Source organism: Vombatus ursinus, unplaced genomic scaffold (assembly GCF_900497805.2).
Source record: "Vombatus ursinus unplaced genomic scaffold, bare-nosed wombat genome assembly UNPS02001419.1, whole genome shotgun sequence".
Classification (NCBI taxonomy): domain Eukaryota; kingdom Metazoa; phylum Chordata; class Mammalia; order Diprotodontia; family Vombatidae; genus Vombatus; species Vombatus ursinus.
The window spans coordinates 5,932,344-5,955,514 of NW_020941197.1; the positions used below are offsets into that span (position 1 = coordinate 5,932,344).

The following is a 23,171-nucleotide window of genomic DNA, read 5'->3' on the forward strand; positions in this document are numbered from 1 at the left end:
TGCCAGACACTGTGCTAAGAGCTAGGGATTAATTAATTTCATTAATTAGTTTTTAATTAATAAAAAGAAAGGCAGTCCCTATCCTTAACAAGCTTACAATCTAAAGGGGAAGACAAAAGGAGCAAAGAGCAGGGAGAGGGGGTGAGGGAGAAGGAACAGGACACCAGGAGGTAACTTATGTCATGGAGTTAAAATCAGGCAGGGCACAGATACAAAATGGAGTGATCTCAGAGTTCAGTTTCTGCCCTCTGTAAAAGAGGGCGTTGGGAGACAACAGATACAAAGTTAAGTGACTTGTCTTGGGTCACACAGCGTATATGTATTGGAGACTGGACTTGAACCCGGGTCTTCCTGGCTTTGGGGCAGGTAGGTGGTACACTAGATAGAGACCTGGGCCTGGAATCGGGAAGATCTGAGTTCGAATTTGGCCTCAGACACTAGCTGTGTGATCCTGGGAAAGTCACTTAACCCTGTTTGCCTCAGTTTCCTCATCTGTAAAATGAGCCGGAGAAGAAAACGGCAGACTATTCCGGTATCTTTGCCAAGAAAACCACAAATGGGGTCATGAAGAGTCAGATAGGACTGAAAGGACTGAGCGACGACGACGACTTCCTGGCTTTGAGGTCAGCTCTTTATGTGTGCCGCCTCTTTATGTAAACTAAAACTGTATTAAAATGACTGCAGTTTTTAAAAAGCAATGCTTCTATCTGTATTGCTAGTGTTACAGAATGTCAAACTTGGAAGGGAACATAGAACGAAGTCCATCCACTAGCTTTTATTAAGCACCTCCTAGGTCTTCAGCATTTTGCTAAGTGCTGGGGATACAAAGAAAGGTCAAACCCAGACTCTCCTCTCAAGGAGCTTTTCTCACGGGGGAAAACATAGGAACAACTACATACACATGAGATACAGTAAGGACATGTGGGGAGTGGCCTCAGAGGGAAGGCATTCACATCCAGGAGATCTAGGAAAGGCTTCCTGAAGAAAGTGGGACTTCGGCCGAGACAGGAGGAAGCCAGGAGGTGAACATGCTGGCCCCTTGATGACTTGTGCCACTCACGTTATTGAGGAATAATACTGTCGACCTATTTGAGGACAAACACCCCTCCTAGAAGAGTCCCTCGATCAAGGGCTCTCAACTAACCGTGGTTAAAATATCTTAACAACTGCGTTCCAAGGTAATCGGTTTCCTTTATCATGCTATGTGCTGTATTTTATTTTATGCGTTTAAAGACAGTTTTCTGAGAAGAGCTTCGTAGGTTTCACCAGCCTACCAAAGAAGGGTCCGTGACCAAAAAGAAAGAAGGAAAAAAAAGGTTAAGAAGCGCTGCACAAGAGAGCTTCTGGGTTGTAGCCACGCCTTTGTCATGAGCTCTTGGTCACTTACCTCTCTTAGGTCACAGCCTTATTGTCTGTAAAATGAGGGAGCTGCATTAAATAACTTTCACATTCCTTTCCACCTCCGAGATTTTGTGCCCCACTCTTCTCTGGGGACTCTTCTAAGTGTATCAGGGCGTGTACTACTCTAGAAAGAGAACAGGAGGGCGAATTACTGATGTGAAGATGTGATGTATTCTAGCGCTAGCAAGAGAGACTGCTTATGGATTAGGAAAGGGTAAGAGATTTGGACACGTTTAGACACATCTAGCCCCGCTCCTTACTCTCTACAAGACTTCACGGTTACATTACCGCTGTAGGCCTTGGTTCTTTTATTTGTGAAACGAGATGATTCTTAAGCTCTCTTCTAGCCCTCGTGTTCTGTGATTACTTTTACCCATAGGGGAACATTTTGGCACGACTGAATGTTGTAGACGCATCCCTTCATTACCTGGATCAAAAGTTTCCCTTCATCTTGTGCCCCACAGCATGCCAATATAGGATAAGCTTACAAGTCATGGACAAATTTTGGAAACTTTTAAAATGTGGATTCAGAAAAATTTGTATTTAGTGTCTCAGAACCTAAGTAGATTGTCTAGTAACTGGCCGTCCCTGTATTATCCTTAGACTATCCCATAGATTTGCCTCCATGAAGTGGGGGTGGGGGTGGGGGTAGGGAATAAGAATTTATTAAGCACCTACTATGTATCAGGTGCTGTGCACTTTGCAAATGTTTTCTCATTTGATGCCTTTCAATGAAGTTTGTATTAAAGTGATTTCTTATTAAGTGAATTGTATTTCTTATTGAATTTCATTTAAAAATTAAAGATGCAGTCCACCGAATAATGACTTAATATCTAGGCAAAGCTATAACTAGAGCGAAGCAACTTTTCCCAGGGTGCCGTGTTTGCAGGGCACTGATAGCCTTGCCATCCTTTAGCAACAGAGAAATGATAGAACTCCTTGTTTATTCATAATCAGTCAAAATAGAAGAGAGGGAATGAGGGGTAGGAAGCTGGTCTCAAGAGATAAATACATGCATTTCTTCTGATACATACTGCTTATGTGACCATGGGCAAGTTAACCTCTCCACACTGTTAAGCAACTCACAGCATAAACATTTGCAGAAACGTTGTTGATTTGCATCAATTGAGGGAGTTCCCTCATGAGGAATTCTGAGCACCAATGAAATCCCTGATCTCTAACCAACTGCAAGCTTGTGGAGGTGTGCTGGATACCACCCCCCCACACACACACACCTCTGATGTTGTTTTGTTTTTTTATTAAAAAGGAGCTTTGCTCTTTTAGCACATGTCCTACTCTTTTAGTTTTAAGGTATGGAATGTCATATTAAAAAAAAACCATACAGAAAGCCTCTATTTGTTCACAGTGTAGCACCCCCCCTTCTGCCCCAGACGAACTTATCCAGACCACCTGGCTCCTTGCCCAGCCTCTCTCTGCCTCCCTCCCTCCCTCCATCTTGAGCCAGCCAGCCTGCCTCACCATTTTTTGGCTGCTTGTATTTTATCAGGATTTCTCTTCTTATCTCAAATATACATGAGTTTGATTTTATTCTGATTCAGTCTAGTCCCCAGCTTGCTGTGCTCATTCATTCTTTTCTCCTTCATAGCTATTGTTTTTTCAAGCCTTTTTGTTCTTACTGCAGAATTCTTCATTTTTCTATTTGTCCTTTTTTCTGTTCCTTTGGTGAATTTTTCCTTCCTTTCTACATGTTCCTTCCTTCTCCCACCCCCATCTGGCCTCCATTCATCTTTTCTTACAGTACTTTCTTTTTCTCCTTCCCTCATACCTCTTTTCTCTTAGAGGAAAATGTTGAATTACTCTGCTTGTTGTGAGAACACCATTCCTTTTATTTTTATGGAAAGGGATAGAGGGGACATGGTGAGTTTTAGCTCAGCCTCTCCTCCAAACTCAGCCGTCTGGGATAGGAAGGCGAAGAAGCCTTAATTTGGTTGGTCAATTTGATTTAGCTAATTACCTGGTTGAAGATAAAGATGATAAAAAATTATCTTTCCGTATATTTGGTTGTTGCTACAGCAAAAAAAAAAGTTCTATTTTAGGTCTTATTTTTAAATTTTAGTTGTAAATTAAAAAAATAAGTTTGTTTCATTAGCTTGATTAATAAAAATAATGACCTTTATGATTGGATAGTCAGTAAATGTTTAGCTTAAAAATGAATTACCTGCATACTCACCCTAACAAAATGTGCTACATGCCTGTATGTCTAGAACAAGAGAAGAAAGCTGGGAGAGGTTCCTGCCAGCTACCTGTGCCAGTATCCTGGGGTCTCATTCTCCCCTCCAGGTTTTGTCCCAGTTGCTCCAACTATTGAATGTATCTTTTTGTGGGATTTGCCCCCAAGTACTTTTTGGTGCTTACTCCAAGTGTAAAGACTTCTAATTATGGTTCTGATTCTGGATATACTAAAATTATATTAGATCCATATAGCCGATCTTTAATATGGTATATATTTAAAGGAAAAAAAGGCTTTTCAAGTAACATTGACCAAAACATCAGTATTTCTGTGTTTATGTTTAGAGCAAGTCAAAATTTAAATGATGAGTAGTAAAAATTGAGACCAACCCAGAAGCTCCAGCAGTATTTCTTTATCTGTGAAATAAGGTTATTGGACTGTTTTATTATCAAGATCCCTTTAAATTTCAAATGCTGTTTTTCTTACCCTATTTCATGCTGTTGTTAATAATAAAAGTAACTAGTGCTTGTTAGCACTTTATCATTTATAAAGCATCTTCATATATATTTTTGCATTTTATCCTTCCAACAAACCTATAAAATTGAATATCACCATTTGTGGATGAGGAAACTGACACTCAGAGAAATTAATTGCTTTACATGAAGTCACAAAACTAGTAAGTTAGATTTGGCTAAAGAGGGGCAATGCTGCTCAGTAGGTCTTTAATCTAACTTGGTCAGGGAGTTACTTTGGTGGTTTAGGTGGTGGTTTAGGAAGAGAACTTTTCTTCTTCCTCTTCTCCCTAATGGAACAGATCGGTTTTTACATCACATGTCGTTATGAACTATCCATACCTCTGTTATCCGGGTTAATCGACTGTAGCTTATCTAAGAATTTCATATTTCATTTTTGTTTAGAGCCATAGTGGACATATAGATTGCAAGTTTATTGGAAGTGGTTGGGTAAAAATTAGCATTCTCAAAAGATGTTTTGTTTTGGTGAAAAATCCTGAGTTTTGTAGTTGTAACCCATAACTATATCTACCAGCAACTTTTGAGTAACATTTTGCAAATCACTTTTTTTCTAATTGCATTTAAAATTTTTACATTCTTTAAAAAAAATTTGAGTTTCCAAATTTCCTTCCTCCCACCTGCCCCTCCCCTACCCATTGAGAAGGCAAGCAATACACCATCAGTTATACATGTAAGATCATGAAAAACAGAATTCCATACCAGTTATGCAAAGAAAGAAAGGAAGGAAGGAAGAACCCCTTCCAAGTCAAGAAAAATAAAGAAAAGGGAAAAGTATGCTTCACTCTGCACTCAGAGTTCATCAATTCTCTGTGGAGGTGGATAGCTATGGGTCATTATTGGTCCTTTGAAATTCCCTTGGATCATTGTCTTGATCAGAGCCTCTTAAGTTTTTCGTGATTATCATTGTTACAATATAACTGTTACTGTGTACAATGTTCTCCTGGTCACTTCGCTTTGCATCAGTTCATGTCAGTCGTCCCAGGTTTTTCTGAAACCATCCTGCTCGTCATTTCTTAGAACACAATAGTATTTCATCAAAATCATATACCACAACTTGTTTAGCCATTCCACAATCAATGGGCATTCTGTTAATTTCCAGTTCTTTACCATCACAAAAAGAACAGCTACAGATATTTTTGTGCAGATAGGTCCTTTTTCCTTTTCTTTGATGTGTTTTGAGATAAAGACCTCCTAGTGGTACTGCCGAATCAAAGGATGTGCATAGTCTTATAACCTTTTGGGCAGAGTTCCAAATTGTTTTCTGGAATGGTTAGGCCAGTTCACAACTCCACCAAATATGCATTCTTGTCCCTATTTTTCAACATGTCCTCCAAAATTTATTATTTCTTTTTCTGGAATGTTAGGCAATTCAGTAGGTGAGGTGGTACCTCAGAGTTGTTTTAATTTGCATTTTTCTGATCAATGGTGATTTAGATAATTTCTTATGTGACTCTTGATTGCTTTGATTTTTTTTTGAAAATTTCCTGTTCATATCTTTTGACCATTTATCAATTGGGGAATGACTCTTATTTTTATAAATTTGACTGAGTTTCCTATATATTTGAGAAATGAGGCCTATATCAGAGAAAGTTGCTGCAAAAATCTTTCACTAGTTTCTTGTTTTCTTTCTAAGTTTGGCTGCATTGATTGTGTTTGTGCAAAACCTTTTAAATTTCATGTAATAAAAACTAACCATTTTATTCCAGTGAGCCTCTCTATCTTTTGTTTAATCATAAATTCTTCCCTTATCTATATATCTGATGGGTAAATTTTTCCATGCTCCCCTAATTTGCTTATGCTATCATCCTTTATGCTGAATCACGTACCCATTTTGGCCTTATCTTGATATACAGTGTGAGATGTTGGTCTGTACCTACTTTCTATCAAACTGCTTTCCAGTTTTTCCAGCAATTTTTGTCACATGGTGAGTTCTTACCACCCAGACTTGGATCTTTGGGTTTATCAAATCCTAGATTACTATGGTCATTTACTGCTATGTATTGTGTACCTAATTTATTCTACTTACCCACTATTCTATTTCTTAGTCAGTACCAGATTGTTTTGATGATTATCACTTAATAATATAGTTTGAAATCTGGTACTGCTAGGCCACCATTCTTCTCATTTTTAAAATTTGATTCTCTTGGTATTCTTGACTTTTTATTCTTCCAGATGAATTTTGTTATTATTTTTTTCTAGCTCCATAAAACAATTCTTTGGTAGTTTAATTGATATGGCACTAAATAAGTGAACTAATTTAGGTAGAATTTTCATTTTTATTATACTGGCTTAAACTACCCATGAGCAATTAATATTTTTCCAGTTGTTGAACTCTGTCTTTATTTGCATGAAAAGTGCTTTGTAGTTGTGTTCATATAGTGCCTGGATTTTTCTTGGCAAGTAGACTCCCGGTTTTTTTTTTAATTGTCTGCAATTATTTTAAGTGGAATGTCTCTATCTCTTCTTGCTGGGTTTTCTTTCTAATACATAGAAATGCTGATGATTTATGTAGGTTTATTTATATTCTGCAACTTTGCAGAAGTTGTTAATTGTTTCAGCTAGCTTTTTGGTTGATTCTTTAGGGTTATCTAGGTATACCACTGATTGTCTGCAAAGAGTGATAGTTTTGTTTCCTCATCTCCTATTTGTATTCCTCCAGTTTCTTTTTCTTGTCTTATTTCTATAGCTAGCATTTCTAACACAACATTCAATGATAATGGTAATAAAAGATATCTTTGCTTCACAACTGATCTTATTGGGAGAGACTTCTATTTCACCTTTATTACAGATAATGTTTGCTCTTGGTTTTAGATAAATGCTACTTGTCACTTTGAGAAAGGCTTCTTTTTCCTATGCTTTTTAGTGTTTTTAATAAGAATGGGTGTTGCATTTTGTCAAAAGCTTCTTTATCAAAATGATCACATGATTTTTGTTGTTTTTGTTATTGATATGGTAATTTATGAACAGATTCCCTAAAATTGAACTAGCCCTGCATTCCTGTCCATAGTGTATGATCCTTGTGATATATTGCTGTAATATTCTTGCAGGTACAAATTTTTTGTACCAATATTCACTAGGGAAATTGGCCTACAGTTTTCTTTATCTTTATTCAACCTGTTTAGGTATCAAAACCATATTTGTGTCATAAGAGGAATTTGGTAGGACTCCTTTATCTATTTTTTCAAATAGTTTATGTAAAATTGGGATTAATTGTTCTTTAAATGTTTACAAAATTTACCACATCTGATCCTAGGGATTTTTTCTTAGGGAGCTCACTTATGATTTGTTCAATTTATTTTTCTAAGTTATCTTAAGTATTCTACTTCTGTCAATTTTATAGTTTTGTAAATATTCATCCCTTTTCTTTAGAATGTCAATTTTACTAGTGTATAATTGGGCAAAATAGCTCCTAATAATTTCTTTAATATCATCCTTGGTGGTAGTGTGTTCATCCTTTTCATTTTTGACACTGGTAATTTGGTTCTCTTCTTTCTTTTTTTTTTTAAATCAAATTAACTGATGGTTTATTTATTTATTTTCACCCCATAAATCAAGCCACTAGTTTAATTTATTAGTTTTTAAATTTCCACTTTTATTGTCTTTCCTTTGATTTTCAGGATTTCCATTTTAATTAGAGATCTTTAATTTGTTCTTTTCCTAGGTTTTTTTTTAGTTACATGCCCAATTCATTGATTTACTTTCTTTTATTGATTTATATATTTAGAAGTATAAATTTTCCTTTCTTAAGTTCTGTTTTTTGTTGCATTCCACAAATTTTGGTAGGTTGTCTCATTTTTATTCTCTTTAATGAAATTATTGTTTCTGTTATTTGTTTTTCTACCCACTCATTCTTTTTAGTTTCCAATTAATTTAGTTTCCAATAAATTTTTAATCTATGCTTCCTCTATTGAATGTAATTTTTATTGCATTATGTTCTTTAAAGGGTACATTTCTGCTTTTCTGCATTTGTTTGTGAGGTTTTTATGCACTAATACATGGTCAGATTTTGTAAAGGGGCCATGTACAGCTGAGAAAAAGGTACACTCTTTTCTATTCCCATTCAGTTTTTTTCCAGAGGCCTACCATATCTAACTTTTCTAAAAGTCTAGTCATCTCCTTAACCTCTTTCTTATTTATTTTATGGTTAGATTTATCTAGCTCTGAAAGGGGAAAGTTGAGGTCACTCACTGGTATAATTTTACTATTTATTTCCTCCTAAAGTTCATTTAACTTTTCCTTTAAGAATTTTGATGCTAATTTGGATGCTGTGCCATTTCGTGCGTATATGTTTAATATTGATATTACTTCATTGTCTATGAGATTTTTAGCAAGATGTAGTTTCCCTGCTTATCTCTTTTAATTAAGTCTATTTTTGTTTTTGCTTTGTCTGAGATTATGATTGCTATCCCTGCTCTTTTTATTTCAGCTGAAGTGTAATAGATTCTACTCACTCCCCTTATTTTAACTCTGTGTGTTCCTCTGTTTCAAGTGTGTTTCTTGTAAATACATTGTTAGATTCTGGTTTCTAATCCATTCTGCTATCCCCTTCTGTTTTATGGGTGAATTCATCCCATTCACAGTTATGATTACTGTGTATTTCCCTCCATCCTATTTTCTTCTATTTCTTCTTCTCTCTCTCTTTTTTACCATGTCCTTCTTAAAAAATCTATTTCGTTTCTGACCACTGCCTCCCCTAATCCACCTTCCTTTTTCTTTTATCACTTCCCCTTTCTCTTATTTCCTTTCTCTCCTCCTTACCTTTAGGTAAGATAGATTTCTATACTCAATTGAGTATGTGTGTATGTGTGTATGTATCATATAATATTATATAATATATATTGTATATATTATATATATGATATATATTGTGTGTATTGCCCTTGAAGGAAAGACAGTAATTTTTTTCTTTAAAATTAAAATTTCATTCTTTCTACTCTCCACTCTCAATTTACCCATAATCATATATGGACCATTGACTAGTCTTTGATCAAATGCAGTCCATTGTTTCTCTTAAGCATTCACAACTTATGCAGGCTGAATAGTATTCTGTTTGCCCAACTTATAGCTGGATGGAACCTCAAGAGATCCTTTGGTACAAGTTCCTGTCTTCAGGAAGAGCAATGTGTCATTTCCCCCATTTTATAGATGAGGCAATGATAGATACCCAGAGGGTTTGTGTGACTCGTGCATATTTTGCACCTAATGACAAAGGATGTCATCAGAGAAGGCAGTTTTGGCATGTGTTGTTTCCCTTTTTCGAGGTGATCATACTTTTCATTCACCTCAGATAGCTTTCTCAATCATTTTTGTTAGTTGACTTGTGCTAGTTAACTACTTGTGCTAAGTATAGACAGGATAATTTGTGGAGAGAGAGAATTAACAGCTTAGGATTTGTGATAGGATGAGCAGGAATCTGAGAATAGCTCATCTCAGGAATTTTCAGAGAGCAATTTTCAAAGAGTGTTGCGAAATGATGAATTCCATAGACTGAAATACAAGTCAGCCCAGTCTGGATGGGAAGTTCTCCAGAATGAAATTCTAAAGACATAGAAATAATCCTGGTAAGGAAAGGGTGGGGGAATTGTCAACGAAACCAATGTGGGAGTACAAGTAGATGCATCATGTATAAACAGTGGAAGCAAAGGAAGGTCACAGAAGATGAGTAGAAAGTTTAGCATGGTTCTATCAGCAGAGTGTTCAGAGTATGAATCTCAGAATGAGTCTAGACTGCCAGAGAGGAGGCTGAAGACCATAGGAAGGGCTGTTTTTGTTTGTTTGTTTAGCAGTATTAAAAGGAAGAGGAAGATCAGAGAAGGGATAGGGCCACTGCATGGGGTAAATGGGATCATTGTAACAGAAAAAGAGGCAGAGCTGCTCAACTCTTTATTTTATTTCAATTTTCTTTGGCAAGGAAAATGACCTTTAGCTTCTGAAAGGCAATTCAATTTAATTGTACAGATAATTAGCTAATACTCTATGTAATGTGCTGTGCTGTGTTTGGGTTACAAAAACAAAACAACACCTCCCAGAACAGAAATGGTTAATAGGGACCTGATGCCCAAGAGGAATAGGGAAATAGGAAGGGACACTTCACTACCATGATGAGTTCAAGTCATTTAATCATATGAGCCAGGGGTGGTGGCAAAGTCAGTGGCAGAGAGGTCTGTGAATTGTGGGGAGAAGAGAGGAGGCTCTTGGGGAATGTCTTTAATTTTTTCAGTGAAATAGATTGCAAAGGGGAAAGTGAAGAGAGGGTGTGGGACAGGAGTTATGGGAAATTTGAGAATGGATGAAAAATCTGGAAGAGCAGCTGTGGTATAATAATGAATCAGTTAGGGAGGGGTAAAAAGGTTGCCTTGCTTTATTGAGCCCACAGTTGAGATTATGTATTATAAATTTGTAGTGGGTCCAGTCAGCATGGTTCTGTGATTTTCTCCGGCTTTTTTTTAGCAGCATGTGATTAGAAGTGAAGGGAGCAGATGGTGGAAGTAATCTAGGACTGAGAGTTGGAAAGATTGGTGATGTTATAAGGGGGGAGAATCAAGAGAAGAAGAGAGTGTAGAGTTGAAGTGGTCCATCAAAGGGTCAGGTCAGGAAAGGGAGGACAATAATGCAGGGGAAGTATCCTAGGAAAGAACTAATGCGTTGAAATATTGGAGGTGTCAGTGAAGACGAAGAGTGGGGTTTGAGGTTACAAGTTAGAGGGAAAGGTGAAATGAAAGAAGATTGTGATTAGGTTAGAAAAGTTAAGAGTTCACAAACACAGAAGTGGAACGAACACTTGTGGGTAATGGCAAGATCAAGGGTATGACTATTTTTGGTTGTGACTGAACTAAGGTAGAGAAATTAGTCATAGGAAATTAATAAATTGAGGAACTAGGAGGATAGGACGTTTAGGACAGTATAGGTATATATCTTGAAATACCCTAGAATGCAGGCAGAGATTGGAGAGGAGAGAAAGACCATGGGCCTGACAGAAACAGGTGTCTTAGAGGTCAGTAGATAACTGCTACCAGAATTGTGATTGGGTGGTTAAATATAGATGTAGTGAACTTCAAGAGAAGAAAGGTGATGCAGGTAGAAGGGAGAGTCTGAAAGTGGTGATGGGGAACGAGGAATTTTCTGAATACCCCATCTTGACCTGTGAGTCAGGGGTTCTGAATAAAAATATAAACACTGCTGCAAAGGATAGACAGGATGTCTGTGTTATGTCATCAGGAAGAAACCAGGTGTCGATGAGTGCAAGAAGATTGGAGGAATGGGGAAGGAAAAGATTTAAAGTGAAAGCAATTTGGGGCTGGAGGGATGGATTGCTTCAGAGTGGGACATTGGGAAAATAACTTTAGTCAATTACTCCCCTTTAAAATTTTCTTTTATTCTTTTTCTTTAATTAATTTATATATTTTTAGTTTTCAACATTCACTTCCACAAGATTTTGAGTTCCAAATTTTCTCCCCATATCATCCCTTCCCCCATCCCAAGATGGCATGCATTCTGAATACCCCTTCTCCTGATCTGCCCACCTTTCTATCTCCCTCCCTTCTCCTATCCTCTTTCCCTTCTATTTTCTTATAGGGCAGGATGGATTTCTATACCCCATTGCCTGTGTATCTTATTTCCCAGTTGCATGTGAAAACAATTTTTAACATTTGTTTTTAAAACTTTGGGTTCCAAAATTTCTCCCTTGCTGCCTCCTTCCCTCCCCACCCACCCTTATTTAGAAGGCAAGCAACTCGATACAGGTTATAAATGTGTAGTCATGCAAAACACTTCCATAGTAGTGACGTTGTGAAAAACTAACTATATTTCCCTTCATCCTATCCCATCCCCCATTTATTCTCGTCTCTCTTTTGACCCTGTCCCTCATTAGAAGTGTTTGCTTCTGATTACCCCCTTCCCCAATCTGCCCTCCCCTCTATCATCCCTCTGATCTCTTATCCCCTTCTCCCTTATTTTCCTATAGGGTAAGATAGATTTCCATACCCAATTGAGTGTGTATCGTATTCCCTCCTTAAGCCAAATCCTATGAGAATAATATTCACTCATTCCCTCTCACCTTCCCCCACTTCCCCTCCACCATAAAAGCCTTTTCTTGTCTGTTTTATGTGAGATAATTTACCCCATTCTACCTCTCCCTTTCGCTTCTTCCGGGATAATCTCTCTTAACCCTTAATATTATTCTCCAGATATCACCCCTACATCTTCAACTCACCCTGTGCCCTCTATCTATATATATATATATATATATACATATACATATATACACACACACACATACATATATACACACACACACACATACATATAATTTTTCCCTCCAACTACCCTAATACTGACAAAGGACTCATGAGTTACAAATATCATCTTTCCAAGCAGGAATGTAAACAGTTCAACCTTAATAAGTCCTTTATGATTTCTCTTTCCTGTTTACTTCTTCATGTTTCTCTTGAGTCTTGTATTTGAAAGTCAAATTTTCTATTCAGCTCTATTCTTTTCCTCAGGAATGCTTGAAAGTCTCCTGTTTCATTGAATGACTATTTTTTACCCTGAAGGATTATACTCAGTTTTTCTGAGTAAATGATTCTTGGTTGTAATCCTATCTCCTCAGGAATATCATATTCCAAGCCTTCCTGTTCCTTATTGTAGAAGCTGCTAAATCTTGTGTTATTCTGACTGTGTTTCCACAATACTTGAATTGTTTCTTTCTGGTTGCTTGCAATATTTTCTCCTTGACTGGGAACTCTGGAATTTGGCTACAATATTCTTAGGAGTTTTTCCTTTGGGGATCTCTTTCAGGAGGTGATCAGTGGATTCTTTCCACTTCTATTTTGCCCTCTGGTTCTAGAATATCAAGGCAGTTTTCCTTGATAATTTCTTAAATGATGTCTAGACTCTTTTTTTGATCATGGCTTTCAGATAGTCCAATAATTTTTAAATTATCTCTCCTGGATCTATTTTCCAGGTCAATTGGTTTTCCAATGAAATTTTTACATTGTTTTCTATTTTTTCATTCTTTTGGTTTTGTTTTACGATGTCTTGATTTTTTGTAAAGTCATTGGCTTCCATTTGCTCCATTCTAATTTTTAAGGAAGTATTTTCTTCAGTGACCTTTGGACTTCCTTTTCCATTTGGCCAATTCTGCTTTTTAAGGCATTCTTCTCCACACTGACTTTTTAGAACTCTTTTGCCATTTTGGTTAGGTTATTTTTTAAGGTGTTATTTTCTTCAACATTTTTTTGGGCCTCCTTTAGCAAGCTGTTGACTTGTTTTTCATGATTTTCTTGCATCACTTTTATTTCTCTTCCCAGTTTTTTCTCTACTTCTCCTACTTGCTTCTCAGAATCCTTTTTGAGCTCTTCCATGGCCTGGGACTGATTCGTATTTTTCTTGGAGGCTTTGGATGTAAGAGCTTTGACTTTGTTGTCTTCTTCTGGTTGTATACTTTGATCTTCTTTGTCACCAAAGAAAGAGTCTATGGTCTGACTTATTTTGCACAGTTTGCTCATGATCCCAGCCAATTACTTGAGTTATAAACTCTGTTAAGGTAAGGATCTGCTTCCATTGTGTAGAATGTACTGTCCCAAGCTTTGGGGGTTTTGTGCAGCTGTTTTCAGAGATACTTGTAGGGACCTGTAAATTTTCAGTTCTTCTAAGGTGGTATGATCGAGGGGCAAGGTGTTTACTCCTTTCCTGACCTGAGCTCTGGTCTATGAGTGACCACAAGCACTCTTTTCTGTCTTGGAACTGTGAGGGGGATTTCCTCTTCACCACTACTATAAGCTCCACCATGCCAGCACTTCTCCTTGCCCCAGGATCGTCACCCAGAACTGTGACCCAGATCCAAGCATGGGCAAAGCAAGAGAATCCTGCCTCAGCACCAGCAAAGAGATCCCTGCAATCCCCCTCTGCTCAGCCACTCGATTCCCCCTCAGTCTGTGGGCCAGAAGCTTAGGAAGCAGCTGCCACCACAGGAATGTAGCTGGCACTGGGGCTGGGACCAACCTTCTTTCTCACTATGGTCACAGACCTTTTCTACTGACCTTCTAAGGTATCTTTGGCATTTGTGGGTTGAGAAGTCTGGAAAATGCCACAGCTGCCTGTGATTCAGTCGTCTGAGGCCTGCTCCAGGTTTGCTGAGGCCTGCTTTTCTTGCATGCCCACGCTGAACTGCGTTCCTCTCCCAGCCTGGCGCAATAGACCTTTCCTATCAACCCTCCAGGTCGTCTTAGGCTGGAAATTTGTTTCACTCTTTTTGTGGGTTCTGCTGTTTTAGAATTTGTTTAGAGCCATTTTTTACAGATATTTGGAGGGTTTTGGGGGAGAGCTTAAGCAAGTCACTGCTTTTACTCCGCCATCTTGGCTCCACCTTTCTTAATCATAAGGTAGACCTATAAGGTTATCTCTGCTGCGTTCATTAGAAAACCTTATATGATTTTAGCATATTACATGGGTTATACTTTATTATATACTTTTATATATTATACTATACTTCATTATATACTTTTATATACATTATGCTATATATATAATATATAATTACCTATATTGTATACTTTCAAAATTGCATTTTGCTCCACTAAATCAAATGCTGTTTTAGAGTCAAAAGAATAAGCACAGTGGAATCTTGTATTCTATTCACCTTTCCATCAGTTGTGTGACTATAAAGATGTGGTCTGTTATGGATTATCATTCCAAATGCCTGCCTCTTCATTGGGGCAGCTGGGTGGCACAATGGATAGAGTGCCAAGCCCGAAGTCAGGAAGACTCATATTCCTGAATTCAAATTTTCCTCAGACACTTACTAGCTATGTGACCCTGGACAAGTCACTTAACCCTGTTTGCTTCAGTTTCCTCATCTGTAAAATGATCTGGAGAAGGAAATGGCAAATTACTCCAGTCAGTATTTTTGAAGAAAATCCCAAATGTGGTTACAAAAGAATCAGGCATGACTGAAACAAGTGAACAACAACAAAAACCTCTTCTCTTGTCATATTTTGTCAAGGATGCCCTTGATAAGGTGTAGATTATTCTAACAAAGATTTTGTAGAGGTGAGAAATTAGATATATCAATTGGTAGCTATTACTATCCTCTGAGTTGTTTTCTAAGCAATAATAAATATTTTTAATTTTTCCAGTAATTTACCTCTTCTCTTATTTTCAGATATCTTAAAAATCCATCTTTTCACAACGTCAAGAGGAGATTGTCTCTTTGAAAGCTGGACTAGACAAAGTATATGTAGAAGAGGTTCATGCAGAAGGTAACACAGTGAACTTTACAGGTTGTCCTCAGCTTTTCTTTCCAATCTTATCTCCTAATGCCACCCTCCACAAACCTTTTGCTTTTGACTGTCTGGTTTATTCTGTATCCCCCAAACACATCTTCCTTCTTTGGTTTTCACTTTCAGGGTACAAGGTGAGGAGATAGGGGCAGGATAAATCATTTTAGAAAGCTAAAACTGGATTAACCAACATTCAGGGTTAGGTGGAACCTAATTATATAAGGGCCCTTCTAATTCCACAATCTTAAGAACTACTCCCAAGATTCTGTGCCTCGTAAATTAATTCAACTCACACATTTAAGTCTTGGGTTGTATGAGTTCAAAACTGTAGACCTTCAGGCATCCATCACTTTATAATAGGTATACCCATTTCCTTCAACGAAGATGATGGCTGTTTTAGTGTTGCCATGCACTTTAAGTGGTCACAGCTGGTCTCTGTACAATTCAATATGGAGTCATGACTGAGAGGGTCAGGGCTAGCATCCATTCTTTTTAAGGCATTGAACCCTCCTTCCGGGATCTACCATTTAGGGGACTAGCTGTGATACCAAGCCTACAGTGTGGCAGTGTAGATAGTCATGCATTTGGAAGTGTATGAGTCATAAATTTAGTTTTAAATGGCCACCTTACAGGTAATTTTTAGTTTGTCAACATATCCTAGGATAGAAGCTATGGCAGTGTAGCAAGAATGACCCTGCATTTATAGTTAGAACTGGAATTCCAGAGCAGCTGCTTAGTGACCTTGGGCAAATGTCTCATCTATCTGGGACTCACTGTCTTCAGCTGTAAAACTAGGAGTTTGTATTTGAAGAGAAATATTCCTTCTGGCTTTAACGCCTATGAACCTCTAATTTTCAAATGCAAGATATCATGCTCTTAAAGACTTTTAATATCTGATTCTCCTACATCCTCTTCTCCTCCCCGACTGCCATAGGTTATACGCACTATATTCCTAACCTGAGCTTCTTTCCATGTATCTTGACTTGTCATTTTTGTGTAATGTGTCAGTAATGATGCTTTTTACACTGATGGGAGAAGGGCCAAAGTCTGAGAAGGTCCTCAAATGCCTTCTAAAAAGAGTTCCCTTTATAACTTTAAAAACCCTCTGAGACAGATGATGATACAATCATTTTACAAATTGGTGGCTGAGAAATTCAGTGACTGACCAGAGTTATAGTGTGATGTTTTGGGGTTTTTTTTGCAGTGCTCTAGAAATAACTTTATTCTTCAAGTCCAGCTGCTAGACTAGACATAAACTTTAGAGAATTTGGACTCTTTGATGTGGGTGAGTACTTCCCTCTTAGGTCACAGATCTATACCTTATCTATCTGAGGCAGCTACATGGTACAGAGGATAGAACTCTGGGCCTGGAGTGAGGAAGACCTCAGTTCAGATCTGCCTTATACATGTGCAGACTGTGTAACCCTGGGCAAGTCATTTTACCTCTTTTTGCCTCGGTTTCCTGAGCTATAAAATGGGGATAAGAATTGCACCTGCCTCATAGGATTTCTACGGGGATAAAGTCTGATAACATGTGCAAAATGCCTGCCCAATAGTAAGTGTTGTATACATACTTCTTGTTGTTATTGTTATCGTCATCATAGTATTATTCCATCTTACCTTATGTTGCTTTCCTCCATGCCCCCCATGGTGGGTCTTATCAGTGCCCCAGGGGGACCTTTTTGGGGTCTTTCAACATCACTTGAGTACAAAGGTAGCACGCCAGCTCTCCATCAGTTATCCCTCAGTTCGTGCATGGCCAGACCACTTCCTTTTCTGATATGTTAATTTTTTTGTTTAGATTTGTGATTTTATTAGCGTAGGTAAATCCTGATGTGGAAACTTCTTTTTCCAAGGCAGATCATCAAATCTTCTGTGACTTTTTAGTCTTAAGCAAGGTGCCTGGCACAAGGAGCTGAGATTTGCCTGGGTTTACAGAGCTAATTCGTGTCAGAGGCACTTCTTAAACATCGATGTTTCTAACTCTGAGCCTGGTCTTCTCCCCACTCCCTAAGATACCAGAGTTATTTTCCTTACATAAGCAGCATGTAAGCATCTACCTCTAAAGGTCCTATTGATTTCACTGTTTGTATTTGCTTTGGAATGGATCATGTGATGTTTTGGCAGCATCTTGTTATTCTAATTATGTTTTGTTTGGCAGATGTCAGAGTTTATTTGAGTTCTTTGAGCAAGTACAACCAGCTGGTTGGGAAGGTAGCTTGGAGTGCGTTGGGGGACAGAGTAGGAAAGTCAGTTTGCATAAAAATGTAGTGCTTGCAGTTATTAAAAACTTTTTTTATGACAGAAAGCTGCAAGGTAGCTCAGATAGGGTATGTTTTAACTGTATGTCCTATTGATTTGTTAATTCTTGAACATATTCTGCATCTTTTAATAAATGTTGATAAAGATTTATTTATCAGTCAATCCTTTATTATATAATCATTCACTTTTTTAGAGGCTGTCATAAAGTGGTTTGCTGTTGAATGTTTAACAACTGACTCAAAAAAATACATGTATATCTAATGTCACAAGATTATCATAAATTTTACTAAGTAACACATAATGTACAAATAATAATAAAATATATAAAACTCTTTATTATAAATTCCATAAAGACACTGATTCTCACAAAATGCTTTTGTTGATTTTTTTTTTGGTGAACTCTTGTATCTGTAGCCAACCTATGGTTGCAATTCAACCTTGATATAACAAATGGAGTTCCATCCCAGTTAAGTTTTTTCCCAATTTATTACCATTAAGTCTGAGATGACATCTACCATTGAAGTATTTCTTACCCTGGTACAGTTTATATTCATTAACCTGAAACCTCTTTCAACCTCATCATGGTTAATGGGAGTAGTACTAACTAACTTTTTAGCTTTTTGTATAGTTGTAGGGATTGGAACATTGAGTCTATATTTTTATCTGCAAAATCTTAAAAATTGTTCATATCAATTTCTTGTTTCAAAATTTCACTTAAGTGATGTAGGGTTTTTTTTTTTACCCCTATATATATCAGCTATATACATAGTCTATACCCACTATATACCAGCTATATACATGGCATATACCCAGTATATACCAGCTATTGATACATGGCATATATCCAGTATATACCGGCTATTGATACATGGCATATACCCAGTATATACCAGCTATTGATACATGGCATATATCTAGTATATACCGGCTATTGATACATGGTATATACCCAGTATATACCAGCTATATGCAGGTGAAATTAGTTCTTCACAAGGCTAGGTAGATAATAAAATCAAAATTTTAAATGTTTTAATAATTTCTATCTGATAAAAGATATAAGTCCATGTTTTGAATTCTGTTTTCTAGTAACATTCTTAGGAAGAGCATTAGATATATTATTTTTATTCAATGAGGTATCATTAAACTTATTTGACTTAATCAGATCTTCAGCTTGAGATTCATGGTTTCCAGTATCAATCTTTAAATTCTCCCAAACTCTCATGGAACATTTGATTTTTATGCTTTCTGAATGTTAGCTAATTTTGACTGTAATGCAGCTGACTTCTTTAGGAATGTCAGTCACTAAGGCAAGGTGTTAAAAGAAGTTAATGTTCGCTAATCTCTTTGCCAAATCAGAATAAGAAGAATGAGAAAAATGCATGTAGAGTATGGGCTATGCACAGTATACCGAAGTAGCAGTTTATAAAGTACACACCACCCATCTTGGTCCTACACTCAACCAATATTAATAATTTTCATTTCAGGTTCTTTAGTTTCTCACTTGGTTGGTTTTTTATTAGATTGGCAAAAATAGAATATGTTTTATCTAGAAATATTCAGAATTGTCATAATTGATCAATTGAATAATTGATAATTGAATCAATTGATTTAAAATAGTGCCAAATAATGACCTTAGGAAAATTTTCTAATAACTTTGTGGCTACTCCAGAATTTATCCCCCAATATGTATTAACACCATCAGAACAAAATTCAATAGTTTACTTTCAGATATTCAATATTAAAGTCATAGTTATTTAACGTATACAATAACACATTGAAAACACACTCTGCTGTGCTTGATTAACAACAATGCTTTCATGCCAACAAATAACATTGCTGGCATAGGAACTGGTTGAACTTTGCACCAAATTCCTGAAAATTTAGCAATTTGTTTTCATGAGCCAGTAGGGGCTGACTCCAGCACAATGTTCTGTCATTCTACCCTGAATTACCAAATATTATTTTGCTTCAAAAGTAAATTAGAAATTGTTTTAGATATTTAGGAATATCTAAAGTCAATGTAGCTAAATACCATGATGTTCCATTTTGTTTCCCTAAATTGATTTACCTTGGGGCTCTTTGTATATTTGCCTAACAAATTACATTTCCAAGTTTTGATGTTATAGAACTAGTCATTTTAATCTACCCATTTACATAGACTGGAATTAATTTTTTAATAGAAGTTACCCCTCAGTTTTGTAACCCAGGAATATTGCTTATTTCACTCTTAATTAATATCCTAAATCTTTCAAGGGCTAGGGTGCTTTTCTCTATAGTATTTTTTAGTACGAAAAGCAGTATTGTGTAACAAGGGGTAGGCAAATTATTGCCTCTAACCCAAACATACTGGCATTTACATAATACATAAATGTAAAAGCCATTCTTACCTTTGGGCCATGGTTTGTCAACCTCTGGTGTGGTGGATAGAAAGCCAGAGTAGGAGTTAGGAAGACCTGGGTTCAAATCTAACTCTGGGACATTAACAAGCCCCCATTGATGTGGCTACTTTTCCCTCTGATTTTTTTTTTTTTTAAGCAATTGGGGTTAAGTGACTTGCCCAGGGTCACAAAGCTAGTAAGTGTCAAGTGTTTTGTCTGAGGCTGGATTTGAACTCAGGTACTCTGACTTCAGGGCCAGTGCTCTATCCACTGCGCCACCTAGCTGCCCCTCTCCCTCTGATATTTCTTTGACCCACCACTTCTTTAGGATTGTCATTTGGTCTCCAATTTTTAATTCTTCCATTAATGACCCTTTATTGAATATAATATTCATTGCATTATGGTCAGTAAAAGATATGTTTTGTACTTCTACTTTTCTGCATTTCTAAGATTTTTATGTGTGTTTTTTATAAAGTTTTTGTTGGTTTTCTTTTATATATTTGGAGGGAAGCTGGGAAGCAGTGAAAATGAATTCATGTTCTTTTCTTTTTAAGTAAAAGCTCAAAAAAAAGAAAAAAATCATATTCAGAACAGTATAAAATGATTCCACTTGCAATTAATATGGTGAGAAGAATTGCCCACCTTCATTCCCTCACAATCAATTGATTGTGAATTACAATTCACTGCGAGATATCTACAATTCACAATTAGTGGAGAAACTGAAATATTCTGATTTTGCACAGCAGATGAAGCAAGAGATGTAGTTTAAAATACTAATTTGATTATATATGTACAATATATTGTATTGCAGAGCTGTCAGACTCACGCCCACAAGCAGTACTGGATTAAAATGTAATTGGGAAATGTTTAACAAAGTTTTAAAAAATTTAATAAAAATATATAATTTATGACTTTTTAAGTGAATATGTTTCCCAAGACTCATGGGAATGCTTATGTATGGTTTAGTGGACACATTTCAATTTGAGTGTGACACCCCTGTACTGTACTGTGCTCACAGAGGTTATTCATTTTTAGGAAGACATTTGAGTGTATTAATACCCATTAAAATTGTAACTTCTCATGTAATTTGGAGGTGAGAAGCTCCATATGGTTTTTCAAACACAAGAGCATTCAACTTTCTTTAAATGCAAACAAAAAAATACAAGTCGATTAACAAAAAGGCTCTTTTAAAAATTGCTTAACAATATAGGGGAAGGGCACAATAATACAGGAATGCCCTGTGCTCTTCTCCTGTATTATTGAGGCACATGCTGACTTTATTTTCCCAAAATAGTGCAAAGGGTATTTGTCCCAATAGAACTTCCTCTAGGATAATTTTTAGGCCCCTAGAATTTGCAAGGGCCTACTAATGGGATTCTCTATCCAGTACTCTTATTCTTGAATACCCTAGTTTGCAGGGATCCACTAGAGAAAAATTAACATTTTTTCTCGTGTTAGACTGTAGTTGCACAAGCTGTTTTTTAGTATGTGTCATTACAAGTTAGATGAGTTCCTTTGAGATAACTTTTGTTTGTTTGAATGCTCATGTCCTAATGTATATTGTGCTATTGTGCTTATCTGTTTGAGATCATGCAGTTACTTCAGTTCACTGAGAGCATGCTGTGATAGCAGATAATTAAATGTTTATTTCTGGGGCAGATAGGTGGCACAGCGGATAGAGCGCTGGCCCTGAAGTTAGGAGGACCCAAGTTCAAATAGAAATACTTGCTATAAAAATTGTTTCCCATCTTTCTGCTTTCTTTCTAAACTTGGTTGCTTTGGTTTTGTCTGTGCAAAACCTTTTAAATTTAACGTAATCAAAAGTAACCATTTTGCACTTCATAATGTTCTTTGTCTCTTATTTGGTCATAAATTCTTCCCTTCTTATAGATCTGACATGAAAACTATTCCTTGCACTCCTAATTTGCTTATGGTATCACCCTTTATGTCTAAATCATATACCTATTTTTACTTTATCTTGGTATAGAGTGTGAGATATTGGTCTGTGCCTAGTTTCTGCCATACTGTTTTCCAGTTTTGCCAGCATTTTTTGTCAAATAGTGAGTCGCAATAATCATTTATTACTGTGTTTTGTGTACTTAATCTATTCCACTCATCCACCACGCTATTTCTTATCCAGTACCAAATGGTTTTGATGATTGCTGCTTTATAATATAGTTTTAGATCTTATAGGGCTAAGCCATGTTCCTTTGCATTTTTTCATTACTTCCCTTGATATTCTGGCCCTTTTGTTCTTCCAGATGAATTTTGTTATTTTTTCTAGCTCTATAAAATAGTTGTCATATTGTAATTTATGCTATTATGTAATCTATATATTAAGTAATTTATATTATAATAATTTTTGGTATTTTGGTTAGTATGGCACTGAATAAGTTAATTAATTTAGGTAGAATTGTAATTTTTATTACATTAACTTGGCCTATCCATGAGCAGTTGATATTTTTCCACTTGTTTAGATCTGACTTTATTTGTGTGAAAAGTGTTTTATAATTGTGATCATATAGTTCCTGCGTTTGTCTTGGCAAGTGGACTCCCAAATATTTTATATTATCTACAGTTATTTTAAATGGAATTTCTCTTTTTATCTCTTCTTGCTGAGCTTTGTTGGTAATGTGTAGAAATCCTGATGATTTATGTGGGTTTATTTTCTATCTTGCAACTTCGCTAAAGTTGTTAATTATTTCAAATAGTTTTTTAGTTGATTCTCTAGGATTCTCTAAGTATATCATCATATCATCTGTAGAGTGACAGTTTTATTTCCTCATTGCCTATTCTAATTCCTTCAATTCTTTTTCTTCTCTTATTGCTAAAGCTAGCATTTCTAGTCCAATATTGAATAATAGTGGTGATAACATGCATCCTTGTTTCACCCCGATCTTATTGGGAATGCTTTTAGCTTATCCCCATTGTGGAAAATGCTTGCTGATAGTTTGAGATAGATATTACTTATCATTTTAAGGAAAGTTCCATTTATTCCTATGCTCTTTAGTGTTTTTAATAGGAATGGATGCTGTATATTGTCAATAGTTTTTTCTGCATCTGTTGAGATAATCATATGATTTCTGTTAGTTTTGTTATTGATATGGTCAATTATACTGCTAGTTTT

General features: G+C 36.4%; 1 protein-coding gene across 5 annotated transcripts in view; it reads left to right on the top strand.

The window, feature by feature from the left end:
• The window catches only part of ST3GAL6 (ST3 beta-galactoside alpha-2,3-sialyltransferase 6), an 88,372-nt gene that overhangs the window by 12,620 nt on the left and 52,581 nt on the right, over positions 1–23,171 (top strand). For 4 of the 5 annotated variants that reach the window (XM_027867798.1, XM_027867825.1, XM_027867789.1 and 1 more), the window contains exon 2: positions 15,287–15,383. The gene's annotated coding sequence lies outside the window, so the exon portion shown is untranslated. Of the gene's footprint in view, positions 1–11,098; positions 11,120–15,286; positions 15,384–23,171 lie in introns of those variants that run through there. The other variant, XM_027867805.1, reaches the window with a different exon arrangement.